Raw genomic sequence first — 15,962 nt, 5'->3', positions numbered from 1 at the left:
GACTCAGAGCCGATGCCGTTTGATTCCATATTCATGCCTCAACTCAATCGATAAGTCACTTTTATTACCATTTGATTCTTACATTACTTTCTTGCCATCAATTACTTCATTTTCGCCATTGATTAGTAAAATCCAAAAAGCTAAGCTAGGGAGTAAAATTTTCACTATAGCCGTAGAAAGTATGTCTATCATATGTTGTAGTGTGGATAACTACAAAGTCTACAATGAAAGTATGTCTTAGGTGTGGATCTCCACGCTAAGAAAACCATACCAGATAAGGTATGGATATCCACCCTTGTTTTTCAAAATCAACCGTACAGTCCACACCATAGGATGCTCCAAAGTGTCCATTTGATGGGCCACACCGTCGATAGGTTGTGTACTTGTGTCTCAAAAAATCATTTCCAAAGGATGATCTTAGTAGCCCTCCGATCAAATGAGAAACTGCATATTATGGAAACCTCTATAGATCGGAGGGTTGCGATCATCCTATGGAAATGATTTGGGAGCACGACCTATTTACGTTGTGGCCCATCAAATGGACGGCTCAGAACATCCTATGGTATGGACCGTGCACTTCATTTCGAAAAATATGGGTGGGGCCTACAATTGGGCCTTAATGTTACTGCAAGACCCACACCATAGGATGATCCAAGCCGTCCATTTGATGGGCCACAACAAAAATAGGTTGTGCCCCCAAAATCATTTCCATAGGATGATCGCAACCCTCCACTCTATAGAGGTTTCCATAATATGCCGTTTCTGTTTAGATCGGAGGGCTAGGATCATCCTATGGAAATGATATTTTGAGGCACAACCTATTTACGTTGTGGTCCATCAAATGGACAGTTTGGATCGTTCTATAGTGTGGGCATACAGATCATTTTGAAAAATATGGGTGGAGCCTACCTTGTTCAGAGATCTCCACAAATTAATTGTTGAGCTGAAGGCCGGTTGGAGTGGTGTCGTACCGGCTGTGGAGTAGAAGGGGGAGGGGGTATATCACTGCCCTATTGATTTGAAACTAACTTTACGTGAAGATGCATGCATAAATTACTTCCCATAATAAGGACCACTGTCCACCAATCGAGGAGCTCTTCCCACTTGGTAAAGGGACACTTTCAAAGTTATATTCCAGATAAACCCTCCTTTCTTTTTGGCTAATGACAATGGCACTTAGGGCTGGCAATTTCACCCGAAAAAAGTGGGGATCCGCCCCGCCCCGCCCCGTTTGGGACGGGGATTCCCCGATTTGAGAGGGGAAGGGGATTTTAAAAATTCCCCGGTGCGGGGAAGGGAAGGGGAAGGGGATGGAGTTGTCCCCGCCCCGCCCCGCCCCGCCCCGTTAATCAATGCCATTTTTTTGTATATTTTTAAGTGTTTTTTTTTAAGGAAAACTACTAGAAACTCTGTGGATCGGCTACAAGATTCCCCCAAACATAAACTTAGCTTGTATTTTCTTTTTAAGTAGCTTCTGAGAGCATTTTGGGAACTATAATAACCTTTTGACAGATGTTGAAATAATAAAGACAAGCTAAGTGTATGCAATTATCAAAATATAGTAGTGCCAACATCGGTGGCCAAAATAAAATAATAAATTGCATTTTTATTTGGTTAGGGACTTAGGGTTTCCTTAATTCCTTCCCACGAAAGAAACTCTAATATCGTCACCTCTTTTTTTCGACCTCCTCTCTCGCTCTCGCAGTCGCAGAAGAGACCTCCGTCGAGCTCGAGCCCTCCGTCAGCCTCTCCTCTCCGGCAACCACGCTATCCTTAATTCCTTCCAAACGCTGGGTCCTGAGTTTTTATGACTTATTTGTAGGGTGAACCGAGTTACCATCTAAGTGGGAATTTTATTGCTGGTTGCAATTTAGGTAAGACCTTTGGCTAGAAAACAAATTGTTGTGAGCTAATTTCTCCTCTTGATTAGTTTGGAACTCTGTATGTTGCTGAAATGAGAATTCTCGTGAGCCTTTTGCTACATTTATGCAACCTCTATAGATTGTAGGGCTGTGATCATCCTATGGGAATGATTTTTGGGGCACAACCTATTTACATTGTGGCCCATCAAATGAATGCTTTGGATCTTTCTATGGAGTTGGTCGTAAAGTAACATTAAGGCCCGTCCACAACATAGGACAATCCAAGCCATCCATGGATTGGATAATCCTATGGAGTTGGTCGTACAGTAACATTAAGGCCCAATTTAGGCCCCACCGATTTTTTTCAAATTGAAACGTACCATCCACAACATAGGATGATCCAAGCCGTCCATGGTTTGGATCCTCCTATGGTGTGGTTCGTACAGTAACATTAAGGCCCAATTTAGGCCCCACCCATATTTTTGAAAATGAAGTGTACCGTTCAAACCATAGGATGATTCGAGCCGTCCATTTTATGGGCCTTAACATAAATGGGTTGTGCCCCCAAAAGGGTTGGCCCATCAAATGAATGGTTTGGATCATCCTGTGGTCGTACAGTAACATTAAGGCCCGTTCACAACATAGGATGATCCAAGCCGTCCATGGTTTGGATAATCCTACGGAGTTGGTCGTACACTAACATTAAGGCCCAATCATAGGCCCCACCGATATTTTTCAAATTGAAGCGTACCGTTCACACATAGGATGATCCAAGCCGTCCATGGTTTGGATCATCCTATGGTGTGGTTCGTACCAATTTAGGCCCCACCCATATTTTTGAAAATGAAGTGTACCGTCCATACGATAGGATGATCCGAGCCATCCATTTGATGGGCCACAATGTAAATAGGTTGTGCCCCAAAAATCATTTCGTAGGATGATCACAACCCTACAATCTATAGAGGTTGCATAAGATGTAGTTTCTATTTTGATCGGAGGGCTAGGATCCGCCTATGGAAAAATACTTTGGGACGCAACCTATTTACGTTTATGGCCATCAAATGGACGGTTTGGATTATCCTATGCAGTGGTATGGGTGGGGCCTACGTTGTTCAAAGATGGGCCATCATTCCACCAACGGTTTCTGTTGGGCCCACCAACTGTTCCTTTTGTGTGTGGAGAGAGAGAGAGAGAGAGAGAGAGAGAGAGAGAGAGAGAGAGAGAGAGAGAGAGAGAGAGGTGGGAATACGTTAGCCAGCCGTCAAGGCCGGGTGGGGGAGGAAATATCAGCAATAATTGCACGAACCGAGCTTGTCTTTTTTAAATGGGCTATTGAGAGCCTTTTGGGAACTGTCGTAACATTTGGCAGCTACTTAATTTATAAAAGACAAGGTGAGTTCGTATAATTATCAAACATGATAGTGCCAATATCATTATCCTTCCTTTTTTCACTCCCTTATTTTCCTTTCAAAAATAGATTGACATACAGAAGAAAGCTAAATACAACACCTTTTTACTTTGATTCTAAACCCTCTGAAAATTTCCGGCAATGGATCTAAGAAAATCAATCGGCAACCAAACAGATTTTTCTCTGAGAATCGCAAAGCACATCCTGCTGAAAGAAGGGACCAATCTCGTGTTTTCTCCATCATCGATCCATATCGTATTGAGTCTGATCTCTGGTGGGTCGAAGGGAAAAACCCTAGAACAGTTGCTTTCCTTTTTAAGATCAGAAAGCAGCGAAGAACTCAACACCCTCTCTTCTCAGCTCGTTGCTCTCATCTTCACTGACGCATCTCAGAGTGGTGGGCCCCGTATCTCTTTCGTTAATGGGTTTGGGTTGAGAAATCTCTCCCTCTCAAACCCTCATTTGCAGAGATCGCTAATAAGCTTTATAAAACAGAAGCTAAGCTAGTAGATTTTCAGACCCAGGTCAGATTTTCTTTCATTTCTCAAACCCTCATTTGAAGAATACCCATATGGCCTTTGTTGTGAATTACTTGATGAAGGGTATAAAAGTAATTTTTCTCTTGAAAGATCTTTTGTTTTAGATTGGTGTTTTCTTCTTGAAACTATTGTTTAATTAGCTGCTTTATGATTATAATATTTGGTGGGCTAGTTCTTTGCTTTGGCTTTGCAAATTTATATTATTGTTTCCTTCTTGAAACTAGTGTTCAATTAGCTGCTTTGGGAGTATATTTAGGTGGGTTGATTCCATGCTTACTGCTTAGGCTTCACTAATTTGGTGTTTTCAAGATTCTAAATGGACTAGAAGTTCTTCGTGCTTTTTGAGTTTATGTTGCTAGTGTTGCATTTTTCTCTTTGTATTAGACGTTCATCTTAGTTCTTTGGGAAGGTTGAGATTTTTGTAGTCTTTAAGGTGTATATATGATCTACTAAAATATTTAACATTAATAATTTAATATCCAAGCAAAATTATGCTACATCTGCTTAGACTAGACTGTCGAACATATACAATTTTAGTAGCACTTATTGTGCTGATATGCTGATAGTACATTATTATTCAGCAGCCCAGGCCCCTGCAATTTACAAAAACTTTACGGCAGTGATCAGATGCTACAAAACAATATCTGGTCAAAGAGTGAACTTTGCCAAATCGGTGGTCATGGGGGTTGTGCTGGGAAATTTCATAACTATAGTATTGGGCTAAATTATTGGGTTGCAAGATGGGTTCTATCCCTAATACATACTTAGGCCTTCCTCCATGTACATGAAGACTGTCAAAAAGGCTTTGGGAACAGTGATTGAGCGCGTTGAAAGGAGACTCTCCTCTTGGTAAAAAAGGATTGTTGTCTTTAGGGGGGAGAACCACCTTACTCAAGGCAGTCTTGGCTAGCCTTCCACTCTATTTTATGTTGACCTCCTCTTTCCTACTTCCATCGATAATATAACTGAACAACTTCAAAGGAATTTTTTATAGATCAATAAGGAAGAAAGTAGGAACTATCATTTGATCAGTTTGGATGTGGTGTGTAGGCCTTGTAGGTAGGGAAGGCTTGGGATTAGAAGGCTGAAAGCAATGAACAAGGTGTTAATTGGGAAATGGCTCTAAAATTTTGGCAATGATAGATATATGCAATGGAGAAGGGTTATTAAGGCAAAATATGGTTCTGGCTCCAGAGAGTAGTCCCCTTTAGATGAGTATAGATCTATCGGGACTACACTATGGAGAGACTATGAAATTCTCAAGTTTCATTCAAAAAGGATTATGATTCAGGATAGGAGATGGGGAAATGATTAGATTTTGGTTCGATAACTTGTGTGGGTATGGAACATTAATGGAGGACTTTCCAACATTATTTAAGGCAGCCTCGCAATGATATTTTGGTGGTTAAATCTTTGTGCAGGGTTAATGATATAGGAGATTGTAATTTCAGATTCAGGAGGAATTTCTTTGAGCAAGAAATGAGAGAATTTACATCCTTTCAATGAAGAATTAACTCAATCTAAATAAAACACGAAGAAAAGAACAAAAGAGTTTGGCAATGGACCTCGATGGGCACTATGAAGCACGGGTGCTGGTGCGGGGTGCGGGTGCGACACGACACGGGTACGCGGGTACGTGATTTTCCAAAAAACTTGGGTGCGGGTGCGTTCGGGTGCGTTGAATATAATAATATTTTTTATTAAAAAAAAATTTTAAAAATAGGAAAGCAATCAAACGACCTAACCCCTCTAATTGAGCCCTAAAGGGCTCCCAATTGAATGTCATAATCTCAAATTAACATGGCCTAAAAGCTCACAATTGGGAATTTGGGATTTAGGGCGTTAGGCCCTAAAGCCCTAAATCCCAAATTCCCAATTGTGACCTCCAAACTGAAAATCAGTTTAGGGCTTCAAAATCACAATTCAATTTAAGATTATGCCAACTGATTGTGAGCTCCAAATTGATTTTTATGTGACTCACAATCGGTTAGGGCTTTAGGGTATTTTTTAGGGCAAATCACAAATAAAAATAATGCAAATCACAAATAAAAATAAAGGAAAGAGAGAAAGAGAGTAGAGACTAGAGATACAAAAAAAAGAGAGTAGAGAGAGATACAAAGAGAAAGAGAGAAGTAGAGAGAGAGAGAGAGAGAGAGAGAGAGAGAGAGAGAGAGAGAGAGAGAGTACCTTTAAGTAGGGTTAGGTTAGGGCTCCGACGGTGGCGAAGGCGGCGGTAGCCGGTAGTTGCAGGGAGAGAGAGGAGAAACCGAGAGAGAGAGAGAGAGAGAGAGAGAGAGAGAGAGAGAGAGAGAGAGAGAGAGAGAGAGAGTTGCAGAGAGAAAGGATGAGGGACGAGACAGAGAGAGGGGTGAGGGACGAGACAGAGACAGAGAGAGGGAGAGAGTTGCGTGAGTGAGGGGGTTTTAAAACCCCTTTTATAATTTATACCCCCCCCCCCCCCCAAAAATGTTATTGGCAGTCCTCCTCTTTTTTTCTTTTTTCTTTTGTTTTAAAACACTTAAAAACGTGTCGGGTGCGTCGGGGTGCGCACCCGACACGCACCCGACCGTCAAATTTTTTTTAAAAAAAGGGTTTTTGAATCGGGTGCGCACCCGGGACGCACCCGAGCGCACCCGTGTCGGATACGCACCCGATACGGGTATGCGGGCCATTTTGAAGCACCCGTGCTTCAGAGGATGGGCATGTTGACCTTCAAATCTTTCTATAAACACTTGTTCCTGAGTCATAATTCATCACTACCGCAGCTAGTTTGGGAATTTAAAACCCCTTCAAGAATGAATGTATACTATTGGTCCACTTGTTTTCATAAAATCCTCACTGTGGATCAGCTTCTTAATAGACAAAATATTATAGTTAACCATTCTGCCATTTATCTTTCGGTCGACTCCGTTGACCACTTTCTTCTTCACTATCAATTTACTCGTGAGTTGTGGTAATTTTCGGTGTCTCTTTAGAGTTTATTGGGTTCTCCCATATCATATTGAGTCATGGATTTTTGCCCCTTGACCCTCCAGATGTAGGACTTTATAAACCCTATTCCTAGATGCCACTTTATGGCTGGTATGGAAGGAAGAAACATGAGTGTTCTTTAAAGGTACTTTCAGAGGCATGCAAAGTTTACACAGACAAATTTTCTCAGTAATTGTTCGGTGGGCATCAATCCTTTCTATGTTCAGTGGAGTTTTGATAACATCTTTGCATAGGTCATGGGAAGCATTCACTCGAAGCACCCCAAGTCCAATGGACCCCTCGACCTCGTGGGAGGTTAAGACTGTACTTTTGATGGTTCAAGTATTGGTAATGTTGGTCTAACATGCATTGGGGAGCTGTTGAGAAATGCAAACAAAGAGGTAATTTGGGATTCAATACTCTTCTTAGGAGCAGATTCAACATATGATCATTGAAGGAGACTCCCTTAATGTGGTCAAATAGGTGAGAGACGAGATTAACTACCCATGGAGCTTCGTGGATGCCATAGAGGAGATTAGGGATTCTTTGGAAGGACTTGATACTGAGTTACTATGGCTGATTCGCTATTGCGATCGGGGGTTAGCTGAGAGGAGACCCCATTTTCATACAACTTACCAGCTTCAGAGTGTATAGTTTGGTGACAAATAATCTCTTGTGGGTTTTCATTGTTTTTGGTTACTTCTACCCTCGATCTTACCTTCTTTTCCTGTTCTCTTTATTATTGGATTGTGCCTTTAAATCATCTCGGTTGTTGGGCGATACATTTCTTCTCTTAATAAAGCATTCACCTTTCTATATTGAAAAAACTAATTGTGCTGATAGGCGACTATGACCTTGTTTTCTTGTATTTGTAGGCTGCCACGCAGGTCCCATAGTATTTTTGTATACTTCACACACAACCTATAAAGTTGATTGAGAGTGGTGTGGTCGATGATGTATTCTTTACCCTTTGATTATTTAAGGTTGCTAGAAGTACAAGAACTTGAGTTGGTAATGCGATACGTATAAGTCCAAAGCTTGTTAGTAATATACTAAAATTAGATAAAATGATACTGTGAAGGAGAAAAGAAGAGAGATACCATCCGACGTGGGGAGAGTGACTCATTAATTTCGAAGATAAGACATACAATGACTTATATACAATACTCTGTAAAATATCTAAAATACTCCTTTGTGGTATTTTTTAACATTCCTCAAGCTGAAATGTTCCTTTGAACATTCTCAGCTTGCTAATTAGGTAATGATGTCGGTTGGAGTTGCCCCCTTTTGTGAATGCATCGCCAAGCGGATCTTGACTAGATACATTTAAAGGAAGCACTCCACTGCTACCAACTTACTTTTGAACAAGGTAATAGTCAATCTCGATGTATTTGGTTCTAGCACGGAGAATGAGATTTTGGGACATCTTGATTGCACTTTGATTGTTGCACAAAAGAGGTTATATATGCAACTTCCAATGCAGTTTGTGTAGGAGATGTCATATCCATGTAAGTTCAGTTCTGGTTGATGCCATGCACTTATATTCGCCTTTTGCACTGGGACATGCTACAGTTTGGTGCATTCTAGTGCTCAATTATACAATGTGGCCATTCACAAGCACACAAAAACTAGTTACAAATTAGTGCTTATCGGAGTGACTAGCCCAGCTTGCATCAGTATACCTTTCTACATGAACTTGTTGAGAAGATCAAATGTATGCTTTCTTTGGGTTAAAGCCATTCCTTAATTATTATAATTTTTTTTAATGGTTAATCTTGACACCAGGGAAGTAATTAAGCTAACCCAGAATTTTCATATCAAGCTTTTCGTCTGAGTTTCAGCAATGGCACTTTCAATAATTATAAAATTGTCAACTTAAACTTAAACTAGTACCATACATGAGCTTGTGTACTAAGAAAAGAATGATTGATCACATTTAATGCGCTTGTAATTCTGCTATCTAAGTGGTTGATAAGCTTTTCAAACCATCTTTCTCTGAGTTTTATCAATAGCACTTCCAATAATTATAATATTGTGAACTTAAACTTAAACTAGTACCATACACGAACTTGTGTACTGAGCAAAGCGAATAATCACATTGGCTGCACTTGTAATATCCTAACCCTCTTGACTCTTGTAAGTCTCTAGCCTTGGAGAATAACCTCATGACCTTGTGTACTGAGCAAAGCGAATAATCACATTGGCTGCACTTGTAATATCCTAACCCTCTTGACTCTTGTAAGTCTCTAGCCTTGGAGAATAACCTCATGACCATTACGAGTTTAAAACTTTCATCGTCTAATTGTCTGCAATGGTCCCAGGCAATTATTTTGTACGTTCAAGGTCATATGAAGAAGGAGCTCCTCACTAGTGCTACTCCAAGGTTGAAGGCCTGCACCCTTGATGCAAAGAAATGGGATGCTGACAACTATATCATTTTTGGATAGCTCTTCGACTCTATGGAGATGTCGCTTACTCAGGTTTATATTTTGTATGACTTCAACTCAAGGTTATAGAACAAAATGGTTGTTGCATTCACACCTAATAAGCATAATCATCGCATTTGTCAACTCGTGCAAGCCATTGCGGCATGTAAGCATGGAGATCCTAGTATAGGAGACCATTATGGCTCTCTATAGTGTATGTGGGAGGAGCTTAGTCAATAGGAGTCCCTATTGGAATTTCTAGTAGACATTACGGCTAATGTAGCCCAATGTACGGAGAGGCATCCGATATACACCTTTCTTGGTGGCCTACGTCTTGAGTCCAAGCAGATGCTGGTGGTTGATTCTATCGACATGGCGTCTTCCTCCCCCAACATTGTATGTCTTTCTTTTTGCTGAGGAAGAGCGTCGCTCTATTATAGTTAGCCTTCTAATGATTCTTGAGATGCATCCAGAGTCCAGAGCGTACTGCATTTGTCTCTGTTACTCACCTTTTCCCTGTTGTTGGTCATGGTAGAGTCACTTGTGGCGAGGGTAGAGGCCCTTGAGGTGGTCGTGGTCGTTGGTGATCCTCATTTACATGTACATACTATGGTGGGTCAAGATATGAGTATGATTACTGCTACAAGCTCAATGGCTATCATATGATACCTTGAACCTTTGACAAATCCCTCTGCTCCTTTGATCCAAACTTGGGTTTGGATACTATAGAGTCTAGCGGCTCTTATACCATTGATCTAAGATGCAACAGACAAGATCCCTCTAGTGGACCCATGGGTTATAGGAAAACAAAATACTACTCGGTTTCTGAAGAATCAAGACAACTATAGTAGTTTTGGAGGCAGCTCGCGGCCTGTAGTTGGGAGTGGCTTCAATTTGAGGGTGAATGGTGTTCTTAATTGTGGGATCAACCCAAAAATGGATCACGCGCAAAGGTAGCTTACGGTTTTTAACAACCCATAAACTAATATTTTGCATTTCTCCGGTTTTACGTAAGGTAAGATAAAGGAAGAGGAGAGAAGCCAATTGACCGTCTCCACCTATTCCTTTCATCATTTAGTTGGCTAATTGACTCTGGTGCGACCAATGATATGAGTGGTGGGTCTGGTAGTCCGTTTTTGTCTTCTCTACCTTTCACACCTACTTGGGTTTGTTTGGCTAATGTTCCTCCAGTCGTATGAAGGTGTTGGAACCGTTCCCATATCCTCTTCTTTTTCACTTTCTAGAGTTTTGTGTGTTCCTCATCTCTCTGCTATCCTAGTAGGGGCGATGACCCCCCCCCCCCCGGCATAGGATTATGCGCCCCCTTTTTCACGTGATTTGACGTCAGTAAGCGTTAAAGTCTGCCACGATTCACGTGAAAGGAGTGTGGGGGGGCGAAAAATTCATTGTGTGATGTTTTACCGATTTCAATGCGTCTTTTAGGAAATTTTACTATTTTGTTACTGATTTAGGATGTCTTGTTGCTGCAACTATTGATTCTACTGCACTGCCTCCAGTTTCTATTTCTTGCTTTTCTTTTCATATTGTAGCTAGTCATGAAACTATTTTGTGGTATGCCATATTGGGGCATATGTAGGATTTCAATCTCTATGTACTGAGATTCCCATATTTAAATTCTTACATAAAATGGTCAAGTTTTATTGCGATACTTTTATGAGTTGTTGAAACATATTCACACTGTTTATCATTTTCAAATGCATAGATGTAGGTCTTCTTTTGGTTTGACTCACTCCGATATACGTGAATTATCTCCAATCACCTTCTTTGATGATTTTTACTGTTTCTTTTTTGTGACCTTTATCGATTTTTACTCTCGTATGACATGGGTGTATGGAATGAAATCTAAGGATGAAGCATTTTCCATTTTTCATATGGTATATGCAATGATCCATACTCAGTATGGGGGCCTTATCAAAGCCCTCTGATGTGGTAAAGACGGCGAGTACACCTCTTGTTCCCTTGCTTAACTTTTGTCAGAACAGAGTATTGCTCATCATTTTCTCGCCCATAAACCCACAGGCTGAGAGCAAGTATAGGCACCTTATAGGTGCTACTCTACCCTCTTACATCTTTTTATACCACTATGGATGTTACTTTTCAGGACACTCCTTTTTTGCCTTTTTGCCTGCCTATGATCTTTCAGTGCCTGTGGGTGCTCTACATGTGCTCTGCCCATTACATGACCTATTGTCTCAGCGCAATCTTCTGCACTTGCACCTCCTACTCCTTCGCCCCAGGGGCTAGTTGCTTATGTTCCTTTGACATCATGATCGTCCCGCTCTTGTTGCTTCCTCTTTCCTCTACGCAAGAAGTTCCTCTAGGTATATCTCTTTCATCTTTACTGTATATTCTTGTTGCTTCTACTTACCATCATGTTGTGTTGGACCTTGACTTCCCTGTAGTACCTCACAAAGGAGTGCACCGGTGTGCTTCTGCACATCTTATTGCCCACTTTGTGTCCTACACTCTGTCTTAGCGCTCCTTCCTCACTGTTGTAGATTCTCTCTCTATTCCTTATACTATTCATGTTGCCTCGAGTCATCCTGCATGGAAGGCTGCTATTGTTGAGGAGATCGCGTCACTTCAACACGACCATACTTCGATTCTCATCTCTCCTCCTCCTAGGAAGAAATCTGTAGCCTGCAGATGGGTCTTTACAGTGAGACATCGCTATGATGGCATTGCTGGGAGGTATAAGGTGCTTCTTGTTGCTTGGGGATTTACTCATGCCTATGACTTTGATTAAAGTTCCACTTTTGCCCATGCGTTTAAGTTGGCAATGGTTCGGGCCTTCTGGCGCCAGGGTTGGCCTCTTCAACAGCTTTATGTGAAGAATGCCTTCTTGCATAGGACTCACATAGAGGAAGTACACATGACTCCTCCTGGTTCTCTGCTTCAAGGAGAGGATGGAAAGGTGTGTCACCGAGTCTATCTATGACTAGTCACTACGAGCATGGTTTCACCATTTTGACACAATGATTCGCGACAGAGGCTTTCACCAATGCGAATCTGTTCACACGATATTTACTCATGACGACACAATTGGCAGGGCGATAGTTTATGTTGATGCTCACATATTAAGTTCTATCTGCTTGTTGTAATTTTGACATCAAATAGTGTTTGCCACAACTCCCAGACAGATATTTGATTTGATTCTCTTTTTAAGATAAAGTGTATAATCCCAAAAGTTTCAAGATTCAGATCTCATTATATTTATTACTGGAATGAAGGAATAAATCTTGGTAACTAATGTGGAATTCAAGTTGGTAAATAGTACATGGAGAAGATTTTGGGGAGATCTTATTTATAATTGTACAGAATATACAATATGAGAAAAGACAGCAAAAAAAAAAGTCTTTCCTTCTAGATCATTTCTCTTTTCCAAAGCCCACTGCAACCCCTTTCTCGTGCAAGATAGCCTTCCCATAGCCTTCCCATTTCAGCAAATGTACAAAAATCTTAACAAATCTGCCAACTCATGCAAATTTGTAGGATAAGCTTTCCATATAAGAAGATTTTGCCAACTTGTATGAATCTTGGTAGTTCATATGCCCACATCATCTAGGCAACAACTAGTTTCAACTAGCTATCAGGAAAAAAAAAAGAAGCCGAAGCACCTTTAAGTAGTGTTTAAAAACTCGTTAACACAACAAGGAACTCGCCGGAGTCGAGAAGGATTTTTCTTGGCCGCGTTCCGTGTTGCACCACATCCACATTCCGCGTTTTGCCGGAATCGATAAAAACTCCTTTGACTCTCCCGAGTTATGACTGCGTAACCGCGTCAACCGCATTCTTGACTGCGTCCGCGCCGAGTCGACAAGGATTTTTCTTCGCCGCATTTTGCATCATATCCGTGTTTTTAAACATTGCCTTTAACATCCATGGGCCCTTTCTTGGAAGGTTTTTGAGCTGCATCAAGAACAAATTAGTGTTTGGAAAGGACTTCAGTATCCATCCAGAATAAATATATTTGATCTACAAGACTTGTTGAATAATTGAAGGTGCTTTTTCTTATAGGGTTATGATGCAACTATCATAGCGTTCATCACCAATGATGCATTTAGGTGATGCCATATTAACAAAATTCTTGTTACCTTTAAGAAATGACTTGCTGAATAATAAAGCGGGAGTTGCTATACTTTACGATAAGTCTTAGGACAATCCTCTAGAGCCATAATACTATATACACGTTTTATTGACACAGATTGCCTAGCACGAGGCATCTATGTCTATATTTACACCGAAAATGGTTTAAATGTCTTTACTACAATGTACTACAATGTGTTGGAGAGAATGTAGGTAATTTGCCATTCAAAATAGAAATTGTTCAAGATAATTTAAGCAACATAACAAGTTAAGTCTATGCCCATTCTTAGGTTGCATAAAGCAATCTATAATATTTTAAATTTTGCAATAATCTGTTAAACGGGAGCACCTTGTCTGGAACTTTGTGTAGTGATGGAACTTAATTTTGGTCCCCGATTTCATTCAAATTTAATGAATTTCTGAAAAACAAACAGAGGGTTGAAACAAGCACCGCTTCATATGAACATAGCGTGTGGTCACCATCATTTGAAGTCCCTTGACATAGAACTTAATCAACTTATCTGAAGTGACCTCAGGAGGATTAGCAGTGTGTATGGTTCAGTCCAACTGCCAGATGACACTAAACTGTACTCCTATTTATTTGTTGCAGTGTGCCCCAGAGATAACTAACTTTACCCAGATACCTCATTTTAAATCCCTTACTAATATATTCCTTGAGAGCTTGTCAAAAGCATACACATAATATTGAAGTAAAATTCCGAGAAAGATCATCTAACAGAATTATGATTGGTATGAGTTACCCTAATCCATGTACTTGTTATGCAAACCATCTCTTCATCATCTCTCCATACAGTGGAATCTCGTAATCTGCGCCATTTCTATGAAATGATGATAAACTGCAAGAACTTGTCATCATTAAATGCTGAGCTGTATAGAAATAGATTATTTTGGCCTTCGGGCATGTGTATGCAAAAATAACTAACAAGATATTACAAATTGAATAAGATTAATGTGTTTTAGTTTTAGTTGACGACTCCATTTCCTTTATGTTGGAGGCCTTCTGACACAAAAACTGAGGCATGAACATTTGATAATAATTGTACAATTCTTGGTGTGTTTTTCTTAAATGACTTTTCATTCAAGCTTTAGAAACCTCCATTTTTTTCCATTTTTAATGATATAATTCTCTCAAGATTATGTTGGTCTTTAGAATGGTGTTACTGACTATGCTAATGTTGGTGATATGATTTTTATGCATGCATGATTCACATGCCATTGTGTCATTGATATTGTTGATGTTGATGAATTGAATATGTTTGTCGTTGTGTTCTTGAAGGCTGCCCAAGTAGCTAGTGAAGTGAACTCATGGGCCGAAAATGAGACCAATGGCCTTATCAAAGATCTTCTTCCTGCCACATCAGTTGACAATTTGACTAAACTAATCTTTGCAAATGCACTCTATTTTAAAGGAGCTTGGAATGAGAAGTTTGATAGCTCTAAAACCAAAGACTTTGACTTCCACCTTCTTGATGGTGGCTCTGTTCAAGTGCCTTTCATGACCAGCAAGAAGAAGCAATTTCTCAGCTCCTTCAATGGGTTCAAACTTTGAAGTCCTTACACTTCCTTGCAAACAAGGCACAGATAAGAGGCAGTTCTCCATGTATTTTTGTTCTTCCTGATGAGAAAGACGGGCTGCAAAATTTCGTGGAGAAGTTGGGTTCTGATTTTGGATTCATAGATCGTCATCTACCAGTCCAAAAAGTCCAAGTTGGGGAGTTTAGGATTCCAAAGTTCAAATTCTCATTTGGGTTTGAAGTTTCTACAGTTCTGAAGGAATTAGGACTGGCGTTGCCCTTCTCCGATGGAGGTGATCTAACTGAGATGGTGGATTCACCTCTGAGCCGGAGCCTATATGTTTCAAGCATTTCCCATAAATCCGTAATCGAAGTAAATGAAGAAGGAACTGAAGCAGCCGCTGCTTCTGCTGCTGTGGTAACCTTGAGGTCTTTTTCTCCCAAAGAGCCCATGGACTTCAGAGCTGATCACCCATTCGTGTTTCTGATCAGAGAAGATATGACTGGAGTGGTTCTTTTCATTGGACATGTTCTCAATCCCAGCCTGGCTAGTTAAGTTATATGGGAGTTGAAGATCAGCCTCAGGTAAAGTTATAGTTATCTAATGTTCCGCGTTGTTTTGCAATGCTTATCCTGATATTCATAGATTGTATACTCTTCTAAATCTTAAATATGGTGTGATATCCAAGATCCTGACTATTTTTTTTTGGTCTTTTTTTTTCCTTAATGAGCTGCATTAACCAATATGTTGCTATGACAAAAAATTTGCCATTCTCTTGTCTGTAAGAATCTGATTTATTCGCTTTTCAGGCAGTGGATGTACCTAATATGTAACCCATGAAGAAAACGTTATAGGAACATTGGTTCAATGGGAGAGTGAAATATGTTTGTTTGGTTTGGTAATTGATGTGACTTGTTGTGAGTTGATCCTTTGGCAATTGGTTTTTGTTGAATAAGTAAATCCCACTTTATTCCGATTGAACCCCAATTAGGTTCGGTATGATACCCTTATTAGTTATTGGGAGAACCTAAGGACTCTCTTTCTTATTCATGAAAGCATTCTCAGAGGTCTTTTTCCCTTTAGGAAGATGCAGGAGTGAGTACAGTACACCATA

The 15,962-nt window shown here is 40.3% G+C and overlaps 1 pseudogene across 1 annotated transcript; it reads left to right on the top strand.

Moving 5' to 3' along the window:
- The first annotated feature begins 3,336 nt into the window (after window positions 1-3,336).
- LOC143875790 (serpin-ZXA-like) lies at window positions 3,337-15,618 on the top strand (annotated as a pseudogene). The gene is made up of 2 exons (XR_013250195.1): window positions 3,337-3,794; window positions 14,610-15,618. The product of XR_013250195.1 is annotated as a serpin-ZXA-like (transcript).
- Window positions 15,619-15,962: the final 344 nt, after the last annotated feature.

This window comes from Tasmannia lanceolata, unplaced genomic scaffold (genome assembly GCF_043159265.1).
Source record: "Tasmannia lanceolata isolate RefF3 unplaced genomic scaffold, GAP_Taslan_0.1 ptg000004l, whole genome shotgun sequence".
Taxonomy (NCBI): Eukaryota; Viridiplantae; Streptophyta; class Magnoliopsida; order Canellales; family Winteraceae; genus Tasmannia; species Tasmannia lanceolata.
Note: the sequence above shows the minus strand (reverse complement) of the source record. Positions and strands in the feature narration are given on the sequence as shown.